The sequence below is a fragment of the Nicotiana tabacum genome, chromosome 11 (genome assembly GCF_000715075.1).
Source record: "Nicotiana tabacum cultivar K326 chromosome 11, ASM71507v2, whole genome shotgun sequence".
Lineage (NCBI taxonomy): Eukaryota > Viridiplantae > Streptophyta > Magnoliopsida > Solanales > Solanaceae > Nicotiana > Nicotiana tabacum.
Window position 1 is genome coordinate 65,202,165 of NC_134090.1, and position 24,372 is coordinate 65,226,536.

The following is a 24,372-nucleotide window of genomic DNA, read 5'->3' on the forward strand; positions in this document are numbered from 1 at the left end:
CCCGGGCGCGGAAAAAGGAGGTGTGACAACAAGAACATAAAGAAGATACTTCGTAGGATGGTGCAAGGTTCTAGGCAATGGCATGAAAAGTTGCCTTTTGCCTTACTAGGTTATCACACTACTGTTCGCACTTCAGTAGGTGCAACTCCTTATTCGCTGGTATATGGAATTGAGGCAGTTATACCTATAGAAGTTGAGATTTCATCCCTTCGGATCATTGTAGAAGCTGAAGTTGATGATGATGAGTGGGTTAAAACCCGGCTCGAGCAGTTGAGTTTGATTGACGAGAAAAGATTGGTTGCAGTATGTCATGGTCAATTGTATCAGAAGAGAATGGCAAGAGCATACAACAAAAGGGTGCATCCCCGGAAATTTGAAGTGGGCCAGATGGTATTGAAGCGCATCCTTCCCCATCAGGCGGAAGCCAAAGGCAAGTTCGCCCCAAACTGGAAAGGGCCATTCATTGTGACAAGAGTGTTGCCCAATGGTGCTTTGTATTTAACAGATATAGAAGGCAAATGTGTAGATATGGCTATCAATTCTGATGCAGTTAAGAGGTACTATGTATGATTTCTTTACTTACCTTCAGCTGTATTTTGTACTTGGCATGTTCAGAGTTGAAATAACGAAGGCATTTTGTTCCGCTACCCAAACACTTTCATCTTTTGTTACCCCTTTTGAGCTTTATTTATTTTCTTTCATACCCCTCTTTTGGAATCAGTAGTAGAAGTAGAGAATGAAAAAATGATGATGAATGAGTGAAAATAAGAAAAACGAAAAAGAAGGAAAAAGAAAAGAAAAAAAAGAAGAAAAAAAAGAAAGAAGAAAAAAAAAGAAGAAAAGAAAAAGGGAAACAAAAACAAACAACTTTCTTTTGAACTACGTTCGACCTGATAGCTTTTAAGGATATGTAGATAGCCTCATGGTTCGGACCCATCAAAATAAAAATAAAAATCCCCCAGACCCAAAGAAACTGGGGCAGAAGTTTTGGTTTTGAAAAGATGTGATTCCAAAAGTTATAATTTTGACCCCTTTTCATCTTAAGATAGTTTGAGCCTTCACACCACCCTTTCTTTCTAACCCTGTCCAAAAGCCTACATTACAATCCAAAGAAAGACCTTCCGATCAATCTTTGAGGATGTCAGGTCAAGCGAGATAGAGGTATGATTTACATCATGGGTAACACTTTGTTCATGGGCGCAAGAGAGAAAATTTAAAATGAGAGAGTCTTATTGGTGAAAACCCTCACGGGCACCGTAAGGCGATGGTAAGCTGAGAAAAAATTTAAAATAAGAGAGTCTTATTGGTGAAAACCCTCGCAGGCACCGTAAGGCGATGGTGAGTTTAGAGATGAACAAATGAGAGAGGCTTGTTGGTGAAAACCCTTCAGGGCACTACAAGTCGAATGAGGCTCGCGACTTTAGAAAGAAATTGGATCATTGAAAGCCCGGTTTTAAAGTATGAAGACATGACATGAACTGAAAATATGATTGGTTGGACGGATTAGGCTGATCAGTCTGAAATGCATGTCATGATCATTGGAGTTGGCTGCTTCCCTCAGATAAGTCTTCTTTTTCTCATTCTTCTTCATATAGTCATCTGTATTCAAAATTTTCATTTGTTCCTTTTGTCAAAAAATCATTTCACTTTGCTCTTTGAGTCTATCGTTATGGGCCTCTTTCGAGTAAGCCCTTGTTGAACAAGTAAGAAATGATTTCAAAGCCTACTACCAGCTTCTAAATTGCACAAAGCGGAGCCTGGCCAGGCACATCACAATTGACTTGATTTAGAATAAGCAGTATGGTGATAACTGGGGTTCAGGCAATCAAGTGAATCTTGAATTTTGAGAAAATACAGGGATTCAGCAACTTTCAAAATGAAAACACAATGCAACAAGTGAGTGTGAGAGATTCAGGTCATGCAAATGTTTTGTGGTCCAGTTCCAATCAAAAGGTCAAACAACTCCTTGCTAGCCGAAGCAGTTAATCAGAATGAAGCATGGCAGTGGCGGAAGCAGAAACTCAGCAATGATACCACAAATTCACCACCACGTTTTCAAACTAACAAGATTTTATTTGTCTGAAACAGGGATAAGGAAATTTTTTTTATCCACAGGGACCTCCTATGGAAAAGCATGGTTCAGGGAGCAAGAAATTCTGTTCAGAATCCTCCAAGATGAGAGCATGGCTCAGGTAAGTTCATTCTCAATTCTCAGGACCCTCCTGGATAATGGGATTTAATTTAAAAGTTTTCAGGACCCTCCTGGATAATGGGATTTAATTTAAAAAGTTTTCACGACCCTCCTGAATAATGGGATTTAATTTAAAATTTTCAGGAACCTCCTGGATAATGGGATTTAGTTGTAAGTTCTCAGGACCCTCCTGGAAAATGGAATTTAATTTAAGATTTTCAGGACCCTCCTAGATAATGGGATTTAATTTTAAAAGTTTTCAGGACCCTCCTGGATAATGGGATTTAATTTAAAATTTTCAGAACCCTCCTGGATAATGGGATTTAGCTTTTAAATTTTCAGGACCCTCCTAGACAATTGGTTTAGTTTTTAAATTCTTAGAGCTCTGTAGGTAATATGATCCGATTAACAATCACAAATATGCCCAGATCCCAAACTAGGGCAGAAAAATTTCTTTTATTTTGTCTGTTTTGTTGCAATATCAGGTGCCCACCTGGATAACGAGGGAATACAATTTTAAGTTTTAGCAATTAGGCGCCCACCTGGATAACAAGGGAATACAGTTTCAAGTTTTGGTAATCAGGCGCCCACCTGGATAACGAGGGAATACAGTCGCAAGTTTTAGCAATCAGGCGCCCACCTGGATAACGAGGGAATACAATTCAAGTTTTTGGTAATCAGGCGCCCACCTGGATAACGAGGGAATACAATTCAAGTTGTTGGTAATCAGGCGCCCACCTGGATAACGAGGGAATACAATTCAAGTTGTTGGTAATCAGGCGCCCACCTGGATAACGAGGGAATACAATTCAAGTTGTTGGTAATCAGGAACCCGCCTGGATAACGAGGGAATACAATTCAAGTTTTTGGTAATCAGGCGCCCACCTGGATAACGAGAGGATACAATTCAAGTTTTGGTAATCAGGTGCCCACCTGGATAACGAGGGAATACAATTCAAGTTGTTGGTAATCAGGCGCCCACCTGGATAACGAGGGAATATAATTCAAGTTTTGGAAATCAGGCGCCTACCTGGAGAACGATGGAATCCATTTCAAACTCTTTTCAAAGTCATTTCAAAATTCAATTCATGTTAGAAGTAGCAGAAGCTTGCGGCAACAATGCAAGTCAACAGTCCGAGGTGACCAACATAAGTAGTCTCAATCCAAAGAAGAAAAAAAAGAAAGAAAAGAAAGAAAGTGAATCCAAAATGCAGAAGCAGAAAAAAATGTGAACTGCTCAAGACGTGGTTGAAGTCACGAGCGCTACATGTCCAGTCTTGATCCGAATAAGCTAAAGAAGAACGAGCTAGCACCTGCAGCTAACGAGCATCAAGGTTCAAATCTAAAGTCTGCATGAAGAACCATTCAAGACTCAAGCTCAAGCTTCAGAAGACTTATAGATAGGAATTTTGTAACTCATAGTGACAGGCTTAGTTAGACTTTTTTATTTTTTGATTTTTATGTAATAACAGGACCGCGGACCGGAACCTCAACGGAATGGTACCTCGATCGGCTCTCCACCTTGGTATACTCCATCATCTCACTCACTTCTGAACTACACGTGGCCGGATTCCTTTATAGCCAAGGATATGTAGGCAGCTCAAATACCAGGGCTCGGTCACATCTCTTCCTTTCTCTTAGTTTTTGGTCTTTCTAAATAAGAATCGGGTCAAAAAACCTGTCTAGTCGTTCTTTGTCTAAAAATACTTCATATTTCCAGTCAAAGAGGGGCAGCTGTAGACATGTGATTTTTGACCCTCCCCAAGATTTTACATATTTTAGTATTTAAATACTTAATTTAGGTCTAATATAGTTACTTCAACTAATTTTGACTCTTTTACATTATTTTTATCACAAAATTGAAAATACAAAAAATAGTTCCATATTTCTCTATTCAATTCACGTATTAGATATCCTTAGAAATATATTACTTTGAACCTATTTTATTTTAATATAATCTTTGAAAATGCCAAAAAATAGTTTCAACTTTAATTTTTAGTTTTATTTTACATATAATAGTTTATTAAAATCAATTAAGAGTTTTTATATTTTGTAGTTATTTAAATTGAATTTATAACCTTTTCTTGACCCAATTTTGTAAAATTTCCAAGCCCAATCTCCTTGGCCCAATTAACTTTTCCGTAACTCTTAACACATCAAAAAGAACCCTACACCTGAGAGAAAAAAATGGAGAGGGAGCAGCCATGAGAACAACCCCATGAGAGATCATCTTTTTCTTGAACACAAGACCTAAAAAATCGAGACCCTAAGGATTGAGCTCTCTTCTTCTACACAACAACAGACCCTAGCCTTATCTTCATCGGAAACCCTAGTGCCTGATCACTCCATAGCCAGCGTCCACCCCTTCTTCTTTCACCCTACACACGAACAAAAACCAGACGACCACCCAAGCTTCAGCGCCCATCAAGACTAAAAAACAAAGGATCTGTTTCTTCCCCAATACCAAGGACCAACCTAACAGACCCTTGACTTCAAAAACACCAAACGAGCCGCTTCTTCATCTTCCATATTCACAACACCCAAACCTAAGACCTCGATTTTTTGGGAAGGAGCCGTTCTCTTTCATGGACACAAGACCAAAACCCTAGGGGAACCTTCTTCTTCTTATGAACATCAGCGATAGAACTCGATGACCCCTCTCAGCGGCTAACTCCAAAACGAACTCCATCAACGACCATCTTCGAAAATAAAAAAAAACAAAACACAAACACTTTAGCTTCTTTCTCCGTGATTCTGGCTCCCAATTATGGAGTTTGATTGAGAGAAGTTTTTTTGAGAGCTGAGGTTGCCGTTCGAGATGTCAATTTTGAATTCACGATTTCTGCCCGTCTCTCATCGTTGTCCTCTCAGTTGAATCTGTGGAGCCAAACTTTCTGTATTTGCCCGTTTTTAATATATTAAAAGAACTCCAACAGGTCCCTCTAAACTTCCCTCTCTTATTTTGTTTGATCTCTCTTTTTGCCATGTTAATTTGCGTATGATGATGAATTCTCCATGATACATGTCCATAGAAGCAGTTTTGTATCGTTGCAATTTGGGGCTAGGAATCCTAGCTTCACTTAGTTGTAATTACTTCTTTTTTTTTGTAGAAAATGGTGTTGATTTTGGTGTTCATTGATTTATGATGCAATCTTCATTTGAACTAAGCTTGAGGTTTCACATTAAAGGGAATAATTAGTTTCTTTTATAGTCACATACTTAAATCAGTAGTATTAATATTTAGTGTTAGTATTCTGCATCTTTCCTTTTAAAACTAGAACTTAAGCTTTCAATATATCAGTAGTGGATTTTCCAACTTTGGGTTAAGAATGAATTGTTAATGTTTATTAGATTTATTTGGAGAATTGATGTTTATTAGTTAAACTTTTTTTGGTATTGAAAATACAATAGAATGGCATCCTAATATGATTTGGTTAAATTTCTTTAAATCTTTTAGTGCTTTAGTCCATTTCTTGTCCCCTTGTAGATAAGTTAATTTGTCTCTTATTGACTTAGTTTGTTGAATAAATATGGCAAAGTAAGTTGGTTTTGATTTGAGTTGAAAGAGCGTTAAGGAATCTTGCAGCTCAGTTGTGGCGTAGTTGGTTTAAAATTGACTTGGGATCGGGGCTTAAATATTAAAAGACAACGGAAAGAAATATCCTTGTTGCGCCTGTTTTATTTTATTTAATTGGCCCGCTAGTAGCATGTTTAGGCCAACTACTTGGGTAGGCAATATTAGGACGCTTTATTAGTTTTCGAGGCGAGAGGTCGTTCCTTTAGTTTATTATCTGGGGAAAGCCTCGCGAAATTTGTAGATATTGTTATCCGGGGTATGCCCCGAAGCATTTGTATTTGGAGGCCGAAAGTAGAACTTGTAGTATTTTTATTTTATTTTTCATTTTTCATTTCTCTTTTATTAGGTAGGGACGACCTCGAGCCTCTTGTGTGTTTATTTCATTTTGTGTGTTTTGCCTCAATTTGAATATTTTAAAAGCCAACAAGATCGAGTACGCAACCGTGACTTTCACCGAACTCGGGGAATGCCTAACACCTTCTCCCCGAGTTAAATGAATCCCCTTACCCGATTCTCTGGTACAGACTTAGTTTTAGAGTCTCAAGTGTTTTAAAAGGAAAAAAAAATATTTTTAGAAAAACGGTGACCTGACACACCGAAATCAATGTCAGGTGGCGACTCTGAGTTAATCCTTTTGAACACAAATTTTGTCACATCCTAATTGAAAACCCTTTCAAGCTTTACAAAAATCTTTTTATTAATTTAAGAGGGTTTAGTGAAGTTTGTAAAAAAAGAGGTGTGACATAGATGACGAAAATCCCCACTTGAAGCTCTCCAAAAATTGACCCCCATGAAAGATTTGAGATAAAAATGAGCCAAAACCCGTTTTAAAACACTTCACTGCCCAGGAGACCCTTCTATGCGATCGCATTCCTCCAACCGCGATTGCATAAGCCAAATCCCAGCGGCCTCCAAAATGCACTATGCGATCGCACACTCTTCCCCCGCGATCGCATAAGCCAAAAACCCAGCAACCCCTAAAATGTACTATGTGATCGCACTTCTCTCCATGCGTTCGCATAAGCCAAAACAGCAGCCTCTAAATTTTGCACTATGCGATCGCACTCCTCTCCATGCGATCGCATAGAGTAAAAATCTGTTGCACTAACATCAGAAAACCAGCAATCACCCACAATGCTAAAAATGCTCGTTGAGCATCCGAAACACATCCGAGGCCCTTAGGACCTCAACCAAACCTACCAACTAGTCCCATAACTTAACACGGACCTGCTCGAGGCCTCAAATCACATCAAACAACATTGAAATCATGAATCATCCTCCAATTCAAGCTTAATGAACTTTAGAATTTCAAACTTCTACATTTGATGTTGAAACCTATCAAATCACGTCCGATTGACCTCAAATTTTGTGCACAAGTCATATTTAACATTACAGACCTACTCCAACTTCCGGAATCAGATTCCGACCCCGATATCAAAAAGTCTACTTCCGATCAAATTTCTCAAAAACCTTCAAATTTCTATCTTTAGCCAAATGACTCCAAAATGACCCACGGACCCCCGAATTCACTTCCGATCGCGCTAACAACACCAGAATCACCATACGGAGCTATTCTCAGACTCGGAATCCCAAAGAAACATTGATAACACTGAAAGACACTTCAACCCAAACTTATGAAATTCTTCCAAAAATGCTAACTTCCATAATAGGTGCTGAAACATTCCCGGGTCTTCCAAAACCCGATCCGGAAATATGCCCAAGTTTGAAATCATCATACGAACCTTCTGGAACCTTCGAATCTCGATTCCAAGGTTGTTTACTCAAAAATCCAATCTTAGTCAATTCTTTCAACTTAGAGCTTCCGAAATGAGAATTTTCTTTCCAAATTAACTCCGAACTTCCCAAAATTCAATTCTGACCATGTGTACAGGTCATAATACCTGAAGTGAAGCTACTCAAGGCCTCAAACTACTGAACGACATGCTAGAGCTCAAAACGACCGGTCGGGTCGTTACATTAGAGTTTCAAGTTGAAAAGTTAAGGACATTTGGTCCTGAAGTTTGAGTTTCAAGTTGAAAAGTTAAGGACACTTGGTCCTGAAATTTGACTTACATGTTCAAAAGTTAATCACACTTGGTCCTTAACTTAGAGTTACAAGTTAAAAAGTTAAGGACATGCAGTCCTTAACTTCAAGTTTCAAGTTCAAAAAAGTTAAGGATACTTGGTCCTTAACTTTGAATTCCAAGTTCAAAAGTTAAGGACACTTGGTACTTAACTTTGAATTCCAAGTTCAAAAGTTAAGAACACTTGGTCCTGAACTTTTATTTACAAGTTCAACAGTTAAGGACACTTGATCCTTTACTTACTGTTCCAAGTTCATAACTTAAGGAAACTTGGTCCTGAAGTTAAGGACACTTGGTCCTTAACTTTAAATTCCAAGTTCAAAAGTTAAGGACACTTTTTCTTGAACTTACAGTACATGTTTTTAATTATACAAGGATTGCTCTATAAAATATGTTCTATGTTTCCCATTCTCTTGAATTGCAGGATGGAAACAATATGCATTATAGTTGCTTTTAATGGTAGATGGACTGAAGACTATAAGTATCTTGATCATCAAACAAAGCTTGTTCTAGTACCTGAGGCAATTCGATTTGAAGATTTCATTAAATAGATCTTTGAAGTTATTGAATTGGATAGAGACAAGATTTAAGCAATGATATGGTTTGATATCAACCTTGGAACAAGCAAGGGAATTCTTGTATCCAAATATTTAGATCTTCACACATGTATAGTGTTACTAAAAAGTCATTCACTCTTCAAAGGCTGTTGTTTCATTATTGATATTTCGGAAAGAATTTTTGGATCAACCAGCACCTTTGAACATGTCAATAGAGAAACTCAACATGACAATCAAAACAAATTCCAACAGATAATGGAAATAGATATGGTTGAAGCTCAACCAATAACTGAAGAGGTGCTTCAAACATTTGATTCTATTCAAGTAGAAGGACAAAGCATTATAGAGATTGACAACGAACAAGCTTTGGGTATTCAAGTCTTAGAGAGTGCACCGGTAATCGAAGAAGTTGTTGAAAAAACCTCTACTCAACTAACTAGACGAAGGTCAAATTTGAAAAAAAAAAAAAAGAATCCCCAACCACGATATTAAGAGAAAATGCTTCGTTGGATGAAATAAAAGTGGGATCAATATTTGATAAAAAGAAGAGTATAATTAACTGTTTTTCAAATATAGCAATTAAAGAACATTTTGAATTCAAAGTTGTTAGATCAAGCTTAACAAGATATTCGTTGAAATGCAATGATGGTAGGTGTGGGTGGTGTGTGCGTGCTTTCAGAATTAAAGATTCAACACTGTTCAAGATAGTAAAGATTGAGAAAAATCATGACTGCTCTGTTAACACTATGAAAGCTAATCAAAGGCATGCAACTTCAAAGTTGATTAGTGGTTACATTATTGACAATCTTCGAGACCCAAGGTTTGAAGGTACACCAGCTTTTGTCATAGCAGAAATGCAAAAATTGCATGGACTAGACATTGGTATCATAAGGCATGGCGTGCTATTCAATGTGCTTCTGCTTTAATAAGAGGAACTCCTGAAGAGAATTATGAATTATTGTCTTCATACTTGTATATGATGAGATGTAAAAATTCAGGAACATATACTAACATAAAGATAGACGACGACAACAACAAGTAAACAATCAAAAAAAATTATTAGTCTGTTTTATAATCTTTAGGACATGCTGTCTTTGACTAGTTGAAAAGTTAAGGACGTGTTGTTCTTAACTTTCATGTGTGCACTCAAAAAGTTAAGGACACTTGGTCCTTAACTTAGAATTGCAAGTTATAAAATTAAGGACATGGTGACCTTAACTTTTGACCTTGTTAGTCTAAGTTAAGAACTCCATGTCCTTAACTTTTGAACTTTGAACTCAAAGTTAAGGACTGTATGTCCTTAACTTTATAACTTGTAACTCTAAGTTAAGGACTGCATGTCCTTAACTTTTGACTTTGTTAGTCTAACTTCAGGACTACTTGTCCTTAACTTTCGGCCTTGTAACCTGAAGTTCAGGACTATATGTCCTTAACTTTTGACCTTGTTAGTCTAAGTTAAGGATTGTCTATCCTTAGCTTCTGTTAACCTTGTTTTATACTGTATTTTCAGGTTTCTTTATATATTTTATGCATATGGATCATCAATATTTGGTTGGAATCATTGTAGACCAGTGATTGCTGTTGATGAAACTTTTTTGAAGTCAAAATTTCGTGGCGTTTTAATGATTTCAGTTTCAAAGAATGCAAATAACCAAATTTTTCCACTCGCCTTTGAAGTAGCAGAATCTAAAAATAACAATTCCTATGAGTGGTAATTTAGTGAGATTCACAATGCAATTGGAAGTCGTGAGAATTTAATTTTTTTTATCAGACATGCATCAATCTATTGCATATGCCATCGCAAAGGTATATCCTGAAAGCCACCATGGGATTTGTATCTATCATTTGGAGTAGAACCTGCGAAGGAAAGTGAAAAGTGAGGTCATAAAACTTTTACAAACTGCTGCAAAAGTATACATGCACAAAGAATTTGATCTTTACATGTCAGATATAGCAAAAGTAGATAAGAAGACTTATGCCTATTTGATGGAAGAACCACCGGAAGGGTGGGCACATTCTTGTAGTTCACGACGAAGATATGACATGCTCACAACAAGCATAGTTGAGTCAATGAATTCTGTCCTATTAGAAGCAAGGGAGCTGCCTATATTAAGAATGATGGATTTCATTTAAGTGAAGCTATAACGTTGGTTTTATGAAAGAAGAACTAAAGCAGAAGGAACTTTTTATGATGTTTCTTGTTGGGTAGAGGAGGAATTGAAGAAAAAGATAGATTTAGCATTTACTTTGAATGTAAGTATTATGTTCTATGTTTAGGTTATTATTTTAATATAATTTAACATAATTTACTAACTTATAATTTTTCAACATTAAAGGTCTTCTCTGTTGATTCATGACATTCTAGAGTTGAAGAGGAAGGAATAACTTTCTTGGTGGACTTAAACAAAAGAACATGTGATTGTTTTCAGTTTCAATTTGATGAATTACCATGCATACATGCAATTGTAGCTATCGAGAAGAGAAACATCAAGAAGTCCAACTTTTGCTTGCACTGGTACTTAAAGGAATCTTGGCTGAAAATATTTAAAGACAAATACATCTTGTAGGACATACTGATTCTTGGATTGTACCAGAGAGTGTTAAGTCACAAATTGTTAAACCTCCAGATTTCAAAGTGCCACCAGGTAGAAGGCAGAAGAGAAGGCATATTCCAGCTACCGAGTCATCAAAATTAACATTCAAATGTGGTCGTTGCAGAAGAATTAGTCATAATAGAACAGCTTGTATAGATTCTCCGGCAGTCCATCCATTTCCAAGAAAGCATAGAGACTAGTAGATATATTCACTTATGTTTATCGATTCTTTTAAGTTTTTGCTATAAATCGGATTCATTTAGATTATTCTTATTTGAGCATATGTCTGAATTTTCAAAATTTCTATCTTCTTACATTCTTTTTGTTTATTTTGAGTTCAAAGTTCAAAAGTTAAGGATAGACAGTCCTTAAGTTTGATTTACAGGTTCAAAAGTTAAGGACAGGAAGTCCTTATGTTTGACTTACAGGTTCAAAATTTAAGGATAGGCAGTCCTTAACTTTGAGTTCAAAGTTCAAAAGTTAAGGACTGTCTGTCCTTAACTTTGACTTACAAGTTCTAAAGTTAAAGACAGACAATCCTTAACTTTGAGTTTCAAGTTCAAAAGTTAAGGACAGGCAGTCCTTAACTTTGAATTACAAGTTGAAAAGTTAAGGACACTTGGTCCTTAACTTACAGTTCCAAGTACAAAAAATAAGGACACTTGGTCCTGAAGTTTGAGTTCCAAGTTCAAAAGTTAAGGATTCAATTTCAAAAGTTGAGGACACATGGTCCTGAACTTAGACTTTCAAGTTCAAAAGTTAAGGACACTTGGTCCTGAAGTTTCAGTTTCAAGTTCAAAAGTTAAGGACACATGCTCCTGAACTTTGACTTATAAGTTCAAAAGTTAAGGACACTTGGTCCTTTACTTTGAATTTTAAGTTCAATTACACTTGGTCCTGAACTAATACTAACAAGCTCAATGGACAAATCAATACTTGACAGAAAGAAAGAAATTAATAACATGATGCCTTCGTATTTCTTCTAAAATTGTAATTTTGCATAGCTGTGACAAAAAATTATGCTATGCAAACAAAATAAAAGTGCCTTTTGAGGAATTTACAAGATATTATAGAATTCATATGGATTCTTTATAGCAATTTTATACAAAAAATCAACCACAACTAACTTTTTTTACAACTAAACTACAGCTCCTTCGGACAACAAGTTTCATTTTCACTATCATAGTCGTCGCCAATATTTTCTGGCGGTGTATCATAACCAGAATTTCTTTTCCACTCTCTATGTGCCCAAAGATTTGCTGCAAGTTCTTTTCTAAAGTCTTTTATGTCTTCAGGTTGGAATTTCTCCACATCCTTTCCCATCATCAACAACTCCACATATTGACTAGGAATGCACCACAATCAGTCCTAAGAAAAATGTAAGATATGGAGTCAATTAAACAATAAATCTAAAGTACATATAAACTATATAACAAATAACAACACGTACGATCCAGTTTGGTGTGGTGATCTTTGTCATTGAATATCAAATTTGTTGAATGCATTTCCAAAATACTTGTGATATTTCTCAAACTGTGAGAACTTTCGCAAGTGGGGGATCATGCGTGCATACAGTTCAATGTGATTCATTCCTGCCTCATATGGCTCACTATATATGGAATCGTACACATCATTATTTTTCTCATTCAAGTCCAATACCCCCAAAAGAAAATGTGTCACAGCATTATCATCTTCTGAAGGAAGCCGACATGGAAAAAAGATTTTGTCAACCTCTGTCCAAGCAATTCCACATCTACGACTGTCACCCCACACATATGGTGTCAGAAACAATTGATTATCACCACACCAAAACTCATCTGCAACATCTTCATTGAAATCCTTATACACAAGCACCATATAGTTATCAAAAAGTATATCTGTAGTTGTGCGAAGAAAAGGATGGTCGCGAGGGTGGTAGCATTCCTTCTTTCTCAGAAAATATAGGGCAATGTCAATATGCTTCATAAAAAGGCAAAAAGTAAAACAAATCCATCAGTCATAAAATAATTAAAAAATGATAAATTAAGAATAAAAAAATAAATGCCTTGTGAATTATCAAACCTTATCATCAAATATAAAGCTACTATCTGAAAGCTCAAGGAAGAACATTTTGCTACTAATTTTTGATAATACAATTTGTATGGATTATTTCTCACACCATTATCATCATCATATGTATCAGTTTGTCCCCTAAAATTTTGAAAATATCAAAGTTAGAAGTTAGTCCTGAACTTAGACTTTCAAGTTGAAAAGTTAAGGATACTTGGTCTTGAAGTTTGAGTTTCAAGTTCAAAAGTTAAGGACACTTGGTCCTGAAGTTTGAGTTTCAAGTTCAAAAGTTAAGGACATTTGGTCCTGAAGTTTCAGTTTCAAGTTCAAAAGTTAAGGACACATGGTCCTGAACTTAGACATACAAGTTCAAAAGTTCAGGACACTTTGTCCTTAACTTAGACTAATAAGTAAAAAATTTAAGGACAGGCAGTCCTTAACTTATAGTTCCAACTTCAAAAGTTGAGGACACTTGGTCCTGAACTTCAAGTTTTAAGTTGAAAAGTTAAGGACACTTGGTCCTGAACTTCAAGTTTCAAGTTCACACATGGTCCTGAACTTAGACTTTCAACTTCAAAAGTTGAGGACACTTAGTCCTGAACTTAGACTTATAAGTTCAAAAGTTAAGGACACATGGTCATGAACTTTGACTTACAAGTTCAAAAGTTTAGGACACTTGGTTCTCAACTTTGAATTCCAAGTTGAAAAGTTAAGGACACTTGGTCCTTAACTTTAATTTCCAAATTCAAAAGTTAAGGACAATTAACTTTAGGAATTTTAATATCAATATACTTAGTCCTAAATTTAAAATTACAAGTTAAGGACACGAATTTAAGTAACTAATAAATAATGAAATATATTTAGGGACTTACGTTTTTTTTGCGACCTTTCTTTTTCTCCTTGCCCAACCACACAATGAATTTCTTCAATAATTTTGCATTATCTTTGGCATAATGAAAAATACATGTATGAGTATATTTTGATTTTATCAAGCCCATTTTCTTCGGAGTATTTCCATTGTGTGCCATCGATGTTCCTGTTTTTCTTTCCTGTTCAAAAGGAGATTTCAACTGCCAACTAAGCTTCTTATTTCTGTTACCTTGACCAAGATCTTCTTCAACATTTCCTTCAACCTCTATAGACAAACCCTCATCAATGCTCATTTGTGTACTTGTAGGAGTAGGAGTAAGAATAGAAAATTATGGACCATCATCAGAATAGAAAATTATGGACCATCATCACCAATACTATCTCTCTTCCTTTTTCCTAGTATATTGGTTAAGATCTTCATCTTTGTTTTGCTCTGCAGACAACACTATATATATATATATATATTAGTATATATATATATATATATATATATATATATTAGTTTGTTGCAAGTCGTCAAATGAAGAGACAAAAACTAAGAACATTATTTTTGAAATGTACTGGCATTTTCAATTATGAATATAATATTTAGGACACAATCAATACATGTCTTGTTCACACTGCCTTCTTGTATTTTTTTCAATAGACAATTGAGCTGATATATTGGTTGCATTTCTTTATCGTCCAACTGCACATTTTCTTTATCTTGCAACTGTTCTCCATGTTCTTCAATTGCAAGTTCACAAGATTCTGCAAAATATTTACAAGAGCTAACACAATTAGTAATTATTACTAATCTTTGATTAAAACAAACATGTATAAAATTAAAAAAATACTGTCTAACCGTTTGCAACTGTCAAGATCATCACAGTTAAATTATTATCTTCACTAGCATTTTCTTGGCTTCCAATATTGTCGGTAAGAGAGCGAGGTGTAGAGAGATCACATATTCCATCTATGCATTTGGAAACAATCTCACTTATGCTTGTTCCTTGGGTATTTTCTAAGTCTTGAGATTGTACTCCACTTTTCTCTTGATACTCCACTCCATCTTCTTCCCTTGCAGCTTCAAAAGATTTTGTAACATTTACAATTAATACCCATTCTAATAGTTCACTAAAACTAACATTTAACATATCATGAAAATTTCATCTAACCTTGATTGGCATAATTTTAAACTCCAAATTTCTCTTTATATGAGAGAGGTGTAGACATATCATATGTTCCTTCTAACATTTGCATACAATCTCACTGATACTTGTTCCCAATGGACTTTCTAAATCCTGAGACTGCACTCCACATTAAAAAAAAATTTTGTTACTCCTATCTCTTTTGGATTTTCCTGGTCTTGACATTCTACTACATCTTGAACTTCCACTCCATCAACAGATTCTACATATATTTGTAATCACAAAAAAGTTTATATGTATTACGCTATTGAATATAAATTTCAATGGCAAAAAATTCAAAATCTATATCTAACCTTTCCCAATTTTAGTGCCAATATCAGTTTCATCATCTAGATGTGCATCTCTATAATCTCTTTCATCTTGAACTTCTACATGTGCATCCGTATTATCACATTCATCACCATCCGTAATAGTAGGTTCTGTACCATCACAATGATCATCAACTCCATCTTTAGTAATTGGAACACTAGATTCTCTCTCAATGTTCCTTTCATCAGGTTTTACAAAAATCTTCAACAAAGTATCAATCTTTGATCCTAGACTTTTATTTAAATCTTATGAAAGAAACTAAGTTAGAAAGTTAAGGACAGGTAGTCCTAAACTTCAAATTACAAGTAAAAAAGTTAAGGACAGGCAGTCATTAACTTAGAGTAACAAGTTCAAAATTTAAAGACACTTAGTCCTAAACTTCAAGTTTCAAGTTCAAAAGTTAAGGACATGCAGTCCTTAACTTTGAATTACAAGTTAAAAAGTTAAGGACAATAGGTCCTGAACTTCAAGTTTCAAATTGAAAAGTTAAGGACACTTGGTCCTGGACTTCAAGTTTCAAGTTCAAAAGTTCAGGACCATCACGGATGGTCCTGAACTTAGACTTACAAGTTCAACAGTTAAGGACACTTGGTCCTAAACTTCAAGTTTCAAGTTCAAAAGTTAAGGACAGACAGTCTTTAACTTATAGTTACAAGATCAAAAGTTAAGGACAATAAGTCCTTAACTTCAAGTTTCAAGTTCAAAAGTTAAGGACATGCAGTCCTTAACTTTGAATTCCAAGTTCAAAAGTTAAGGACCATGGTCCTGAACTTCAAGTTTCAAGTTCAAAAGTTCAGGACATATGGTCCTGAACTTAGACTTACAAGTAAAAAAGTTTAGGACAGGCAGTCCTTAACTTTGAGTTACAAGTTCAAAAGTTAAGGACACAAGGTCCTGAACTTAGACTAACTGAAATTAATGATATTACCTTGATATCATTTTGAATCTTTTTTTCTGATACAGATATTTTCTTATTTATTCTAGTAACTTCAGCATGCAGATCCCTTTTAAACTTTTCTGATAATCTGTGAATCAAAAACCATAAAAACAAAAAAGTCTCTTAAGAAAAAAACAATCAAATAAAAAATTAATGTTATTCAAAGGCAGAAAACCTACTTTAACAATTTCCTTAAGCATGGCTTCATCAAATTGTGTGGAAGAAGGCATTGAGCTTTGATATTGAAAAATTGGCTCATGCACACTAACAGACTCTGTATCTTCTTCAATAGGAATAAATGGTGTCACCTCGATCAAATTATACAACTATTAGATAACAAAAATAAATAAATTTTCAGAACTAAAACAAATAAACAAAAAAAATAGCAAGTAATTAGATTAACTTACATTTTCATTATTGAAGTATTTTTTACACAGAGAATCATATTGTGGAGATTTCATTTCCGAATAACATAACATTCGAGGAAAACCACATTCTCGGAAGTTCACAAATTATTTTTCCCAGAAAATAGGCAATACTTCCATAATCCAAACACAAAAAGCCAAAGGAAAGCCAAGTATAGTGTAGTTATCCTTGTCTTTATCTTTGTCTTTCTCTTTCTCATTCTCATTGGGCTTCAAACAACTCTTCAATGATTTTAATAACGTTTCATAACAAAGAGAGCCCTAGTTGAAAGAAGAGCAGAGTTCATCATCACCTACAATTTTCATTATCTCCTCGGACACATTCCAATTCTTCCGCTTCCCGATCAAAACAGATTCAACAAAATAAATTGTTGCCAACTTCACAGCATCATCATCGCTGCCTACAAATGATGCAGCTGTACCAATTGGGTGACTAGTAATAAAATTAAACAAATCACCCAACTCAACTTTATCTTTTCCGGGGAAATTGACTTTCGAAAGCCTATTCTCTTTTTCATGCAAAGCTTTGATGTCCAGTGAAGAATAACACTTCAAACCAGTAATTATATGAAATGCTTCACGTGTAAACTTAATTTCATGGTCAAAAACCTTAAATGTCATTGAATCAGGGTCATTATCTACAATTTCTGAAAGCAATACACAGTGAATAAGTTTACCACAGAACTTCATACTTTGTAATCGGAAAAAGTTTGTGAAAATACCATCCCTCAACTTCTTCCACTGCTTGTTCGACAAAAACTTTTGATTGTTTTCCTTATAGTGTAAATCTCTTTTCCAATAGCTCATTAAATTACGCCAAACATCAAAGTCGAACACACGATCTCCTTCCATTAGCACACTACAAAGAAGGAAAAAGATCATAAAAGATTAGGACTTATAGTTACAAGTTGAAAAGTTCGGGGCACTTGGTCCTGAACTTCAAGTCAAGTTAAAAAGTTAAGGACATGAAGTCCTTAACTTAAAGTTTCAAGTTCAAAAGTTAAGGACAATAGGTCCTGAACTTCAACTTTCAAGTTCAAAAGTTAAGGATACTTGGTCTTTAACTTCAAGTTTCAAGTTAAAGTAAGGACAAGTAGTCCTTAACTTATAGCTTCAAGTTGAAAAGTTAAGGACACTTGGTCCTGAACTTCAAGTTTCAAGTTCAAAAGTAAATGACACTTGGTCCTTAAATTTGAATTCCAAGTTCAAAAGTTAAGGAAACTTAGTCCTGAACTTTGACTTACAAGTTCAAAAGTTAAGGACACTTGGTCCTTAACTTAGAGTTACAAGTTAAAAAGTTAAGAGCAGGCAGTCCTTAACTTATAGTTTCAAGTTGAAAAGTTAAGGACACTTGGTCCTGAACTTCAAGTTTCAAGTTCCAAAGTTAAGGACACTTGGTCCTTAACTTAGAGTTACAAGTTAAAAGTTAAGAACAGGCGGTCCTTAACTTATAGTTTCAAGTTGAAAAGTTAAGGACACTTGGTCCTGAACTTCAAGTTTCAAGTTCCAAAGTTAAGGACACTTGGTTCTGAACTTCAAGTTTGAAGTTCAAAAGTTAAAGACACTGAATCATTAACTTTGAGTTCCAAGTTCAAAAGTTAATGACACCTGGTCCTTAACTTTTATGAACACAGTTAACTAAAAATTCATAAACACAGTTAGCTTATGAATTCGTACGACTATTTTTGTGAAATGTCCTTACATAATCAAATATATTGATTGAACCACAAACACATTTCAATACCAAAAATTTCTAAATAACTTCCTCACAAAAATCCGCTACTTATTCGACATTGAATCAACTTATAATCATTATTTTTGAAATTTCACATATACTTGACACAACATTGATCGCGATTAAACATATACAAAAATGAAAATGCATAAAAGCAAAAAATAAATAAATACCAGTTCAATCGTTCAATGCAGAGAAGATGACAGAGAATATAACGGAAGGAGAAAGATTAAGTGCAACCGGTTTGCATGCGAGGACGATACAGATACTGAGGAGCATGCGAAACTTGCCTCTAAAATTTTCGCTCTCAAATTTTCCCTCTGAAGGTCTGAACGAATAAAACAAGGGTTTTGGAATATAAGAATTGAAGAAAGGGTAAAACTGTCTTTTCAAAATAATTTTAATAGAGTAGTGACAATTTTTGCTCGGCATTAGAATTAGTGGATAAAAAATAAAGACCACCTTACTTAGTGGCTACCACACGCCATTTTTACCTAATTTAACCTCTTTCGTGGGCTTTTCCGACACAAATTCAAATTCGCATATCGAATATCTAAAAAAAAAAAAAAAAAAATCTAACTGGGAGGACTAAAGTGTCATAGATATGATACGGCATTCTAAAATTAGTTTGAGGACCTATCATGCCAATTGCATTTTCCTATCATATAAACAACTCCCCAAAGTACAACTAATCCATTAAGGTTACTTCAAAGTACAACTATAAAGTTATTCCGGAAATTGATGACCAGTACGAACTGCTATACTAAATTTCTTCAAATAATAAACCTAATTACCTACTCTTTAATTTCTTTTAGCTTTGTAAGTCAGTTTTGGTAAATCACCGAATAGTGTTAGCCCAAACGTTGATGACAAAAGCTTATCAGGACATTATTAGTACTGTGAGTATTATACTTAGATTACAGTGATAATGGTGATTAAACAATACCCTCATATGCTATCCATTTTCGGATATTTTTAAACATTTTACACTATTTTCTTCGTAATATTTTATTTTATATAAGTAAGCGGTTTAGATCTTCAAAAATCTTAACTTCATTTTTTTTTTTTCGTTTCGGTTTAACCTAATTGTCTTACAAATGACATTACATACATGGCTTGTTAATAGGGGTGGTTAAAATTAATAGTTAATCTAAAACAAAATCTTAATAAGAGAAAGAGACCTTTTAAATTGTATGATAAGATTCTTATATGTATTTATTTGACGTTTATTTTTTGAACTTTTGAGATGAAATATTGTTAAGTATTATTTTTTATTTCATTTAAATTTCTTTTCGGTGGATGTGATAATCCATCATTTTTTTGTTGTGACATTGTTGATCGTAGCTCGTAAGTAAGATTGTACTAATTTTAATTTTGAGGTGCTTCTTTTTAGCTGGCATTCAACTCACTAATACATATATTGCCTTTCAAAGTAAATAAAATCGATGCAAGGGATGAAGACGAGGAAAAAAACACTGATTTTAATTGCCAGCCACTTTCATCGGTATACCTCAAATTAATTCATAAAATAACAATATAAATTTAGAATTATGTGATTAATGATTGATAACAAGTTGGTAGCAACTAATTGAAAAGATTTACTTGTAATTAATAATAAGTAATAATGTAATAATTATTTAAATTATGTGTATTAATTACATCTATATAAAAAGAGTGATTTTGGGGCCCTCTAAGTTTATTTTTTTATGGCCCCAAAAAATAAAGCTTTAGTGATGGTTAACATTATAAATTGTGCTTTAACGATATGGATGCATTTTCCATAAGACCGATTTTAGTAAAAATGGCGTGTAGTAGCCACTAATTAAGGGGGTCTTTAATTTTTATCCACTAATTATAATGCTAAGCAAAAATAGCCACTACTAATAGGAAAAAGATAGTTTTACCTTTTCTTCAATGGTTATATTCCCAAAACCTTTTGTAAAAAGAAAGAAGCGATGAAGGTGAAGTATATATCAAGCGCAGTAATGGTAAATGTGAAAAGCCCTCCAAAATCGTCCAAATTTCATCAATAATATGCAAAGACAGAGAATTATCATAATGATGAAGTTGCAGCCAAATTAGCTCGTGGTCAAAGTTCAAAAGAATTTTCTGGATTTCGGTTTCCCTATTAATATATAGCGTAGTAGTTGAGCTTTTCTTTGGCTTTGTTGCTTCAGTCACTAGGTATATAGTATAGGATGTCACTGGGTAAGTAAGCCTTACATTGTACTAACACTAACAAAAGTATTTATGAATGACATCATCCTCAATACTTATTTGCTAAATTCTGTATGTTCAAATTTTTGAGCAGATGTATGAATTTTCAAAATTTCTTTCTTCTTACCTTGTTTTTGTTTCTTTTGAGTTCAAAGATTAAAAGTTAAGGACATGAGTCCTTAAGTTTGACATGCAGATTCAAAATTTAAGGACATGCCGTCCTTAACTTATAGTTTCAAGTTCAAAATTCTTAACTTTGAATTACACGTTCAAAAGTTAAGGACCGACAGTCCTTAACTTTGAGTTCAAAGTTCAAAACTTAAGGACTCTCTGTCCTCAACTTTACAAAAGTTAAGGACAGGAGTCCTTAAGTTTGACATGCATGTTCAAAAGATAAGGACGGACAGTCCTTAACTTATAGTTTCAAGTTCAAAACTTAAGGACATGCAATCCTTAAGTTATTGTTTCAAGTTCAAAACTTAAGGACTTTCTGTCCTTAACTTTGAGTTTCAGGTTCAAAAGTTAAGGACATGCAGTCCTTAACTTATAGTTTTAAGTTCAAAACTTAAGGACAAGCAGTCCTTAAGTTATTGTTTCAAGTTCAAAACTTAAGGACTGTCTGTCCTTAACTTTGAGTTTCAAGTTCAAAAGTTAAGGACAAGAGTCCTTAAGTTTGATTTGCAGGTTAAAAAGTTATGGAAAGACAGTCCTTAAGTTTGAATAATACGTTCAAAAGTTAAGGACATGCAGTCCTTAACTTTTAGTTATATATATATATATATATATATATATTAAATCATGACTTTAGTGTTTACTGAATATCGTCTCTGATTTTCATCCTAATTTGAAACTCGTTTGACATTGTCATCAGGAATGGGTGAGTCTGATATTAATGAAGTTGCAAAAGGTGTCAATGATGCTCAGAGGGTTGATTTCTACCAACGCCATATTAATGCTCTTTATAAAGACAGGTATAAGTTATAGCAGAAGGGTGTTTTCGTCCAGTCAGGTATAAGTTTATTAAACCAGTGGCTAAAAACTAAAGACATTTAAAACACTGGCTTTAAAATAAAGACAGGTGCTGATAGTGGCTATTTGTGGACATCGCCCCCGATTTTAACTAGCCTCATATTAAAGGGAACAGTTATATTGTATTTTTAGATCAAACTCTTGCTCACTATCATTTCACTTTGTTGCGGAAGATCGTGGGTTAACTAGCACATAATTTACAAAGCAAATAAAGAAGAAAAATAAAGACAAGAATTTAACGAGGTTCGGCTAAGCCTAATCCTCGGTGCAGAAGCAGAGAGAGTTTTCCACTATGAATGAGAAGAAAAGCACAGTACAATCTATAGAATCTCCAACTACGACCCCTATATATAGATCCCAAAAGGTCTCAAACCTATAAGACAAAGGTTTCCCAATTTGACAAGGACAATAACTTTTCCTTTCCCAAACCTATTAAGACAATGAGTTTTCTTAAACCTATAGGGATTATGAGTTTCCTAAAACTACAAGGAAATAATTCAAGTCACAAAATAACAAATCTTCCCCTTGGCTTGAATTCTCTTCATTAACGGGAACAACGTCTCTCTACCTTGCCTTCAGCCCTTGCAAGGGCTCTACCTATTGCCGCACACATCAACCAAGCTTAGGCAATGCCTAAACTTGTTAAGAGACTCAATCTCTTCAGCCATAGCACTAATTCATCGATTTGGTTCTGTACCCGGAATAGCTTTTGATAGCTATAACACTCAAACGCATCAACGGTTTCTGCAACTGCCAAAGCAAATCCCACAATATTTGTATATCCAAGAAGGTTCCCATCAACTACGTTTGCAACCTTTGTAGTTGGTTGATCACTCTCTTATCTCTACCTGTTGCAATGCTATATGGTTGTTGTTGCACAAGTGCATCAACATTATCATCCTGATTAATATTTTGCACCTCCTCTACTTCCTCTACTTTAGAACTACTGGGCTGAGCAAGTGGAGATTCAATTTCTAGCTCTATGCGGTCAGTGACACCACGATCTGTTTCTACTATTGCATTCTCCCTATGACTGTCCAGTGAGGCAGATTTATTGAATTCTACATTCCTACTGATAATTAGCCCTAGAGTCTTTTGATCTGTGCACCATAATCTATAATTTTTTCCTCCAGTTGCATACCCTAAAAATATGCACTTCTTTGCCCTCGGCTCAAGTTTTCCATTACTCACATGAGCATAAGCATGACAACTAAATATCCTTAAATTTGAATAATTAGTAGGCGAACCATAACTCAAAAGGAGCTTTGAACTCAATAGTTGTGGATGGAGATCTGCTGACCAAATAACAAGCTATATTGATTTCTTCAACCCAAAAATCCTTGCTAACACATGAGTGTGAAAGCATGTTTCGTGCCCTATCATAAAGAGTTCTGTTCATACGTTTTGCAATACTATTTTGTTGTGGTATTCCGATGCTTAACTTTCTTTCCGTCTGCCTTTCAACCATCGTCTTTCATTTAACAAATGTTGAAAATGCATCATCTTTTATTTTCAGAAAATATACCTACCCCATCCTTGAGTAATCATCAATCAAAGTCATAAAATACCCGGCATCACTCTTGGAGAGAACTCTATTTGGACCCCACAAGTCTGAGTGTATATAATCTAACTTGTCTCTGGTCTTGTGCTCGGTTTTCTTGCTAAACTTTACTCTTGTCTGTTTACCAAACACACAATGCTCACAAAATTCAAAACTTGATTTTTATGCCCATTCAGCAAATTCTGCTTACTCAACAAAGACAATCAATTATCACTCATATGGCCAAGTCGCAAGTGCCACAACTGAGACTGATTCAGATCACTTTTCGCAGAAGCTACAACAGCTTCCTCTTCAACTACACTAGCCTGAAGATGATACAATTTAGAATGCAGTTTACCTTTCATGAGTACCATGGATCCTTTACACACTTTAGGTATTCCATTCTCGGAGTGAAATTTATACCCTTGATCATCCAAAGTCGAAAGGGAAATCAAATTTCTTTTTATCTGAGGAACATGCCAACACTCAATGTTTCTGATAATTCCATCGAATATGCTCAATTTGATGTTACCAATCCCCTCTACTGATAATGGATTATCATCTCCCATATAGACAGTCCCACTCATTTACTTGTAAGTTGCAAAGCAATTCTTGTGTGGACACATGTGGAAAGTAGCACCAGAATCAAGAACCCAAGAATCCCCAAGTACAACCCCTATATATAGATCCCAAAAGGTCATACATTTATAGGAGAAAGGTTTCCCAATTTGACAAGGACAATAGCTTTTCATTTTCTAAATCTATTAGGAAAATGAATTTTTCTAAACCTATAGAGATTATAGGTTTCCTCAAAATACAAGAAGATAATTCAAGCCACAAAATAACACAACTCAATTAATGTCAGTTGGATGATCCTCCTATCTTCGACATAAATTTAGAGAAAAAAAAATTCTACAAACGTACACAATATACCTATGTAATATATTACTACTCATGTACGCGCTAAAAAAAAAATAGATAGTCTATTTTTCCCAACAAAAAATGAAATAAATTGCAGCAACGTGACTTTAAAGTTTCGTGGGTAGTGTGTAGCCCATGGAACTAATA

The 24,372-nt window shown here is 34.8% G+C and overlaps 1 long non-coding RNA gene across 1 annotated transcript; it reads left to right on the top strand.

The window, feature by feature from the left end:
• The first annotated feature begins 4,346 nt into the window (after positions 1–4,346).
• On the top strand, positions 4,347–11,294 carry LOC107827459 (uncharacterized). Its single transcript, XR_012696572.1, has 3 exons — positions 4,347–5,127; positions 9,920–10,662; positions 10,746–11,294. It is a non-coding gene; the product is annotated as an uncharacterized LOC107827459 (long non-coding RNA).
• Positions 11,295–24,372: the final 13,078 nt, after the last annotated feature.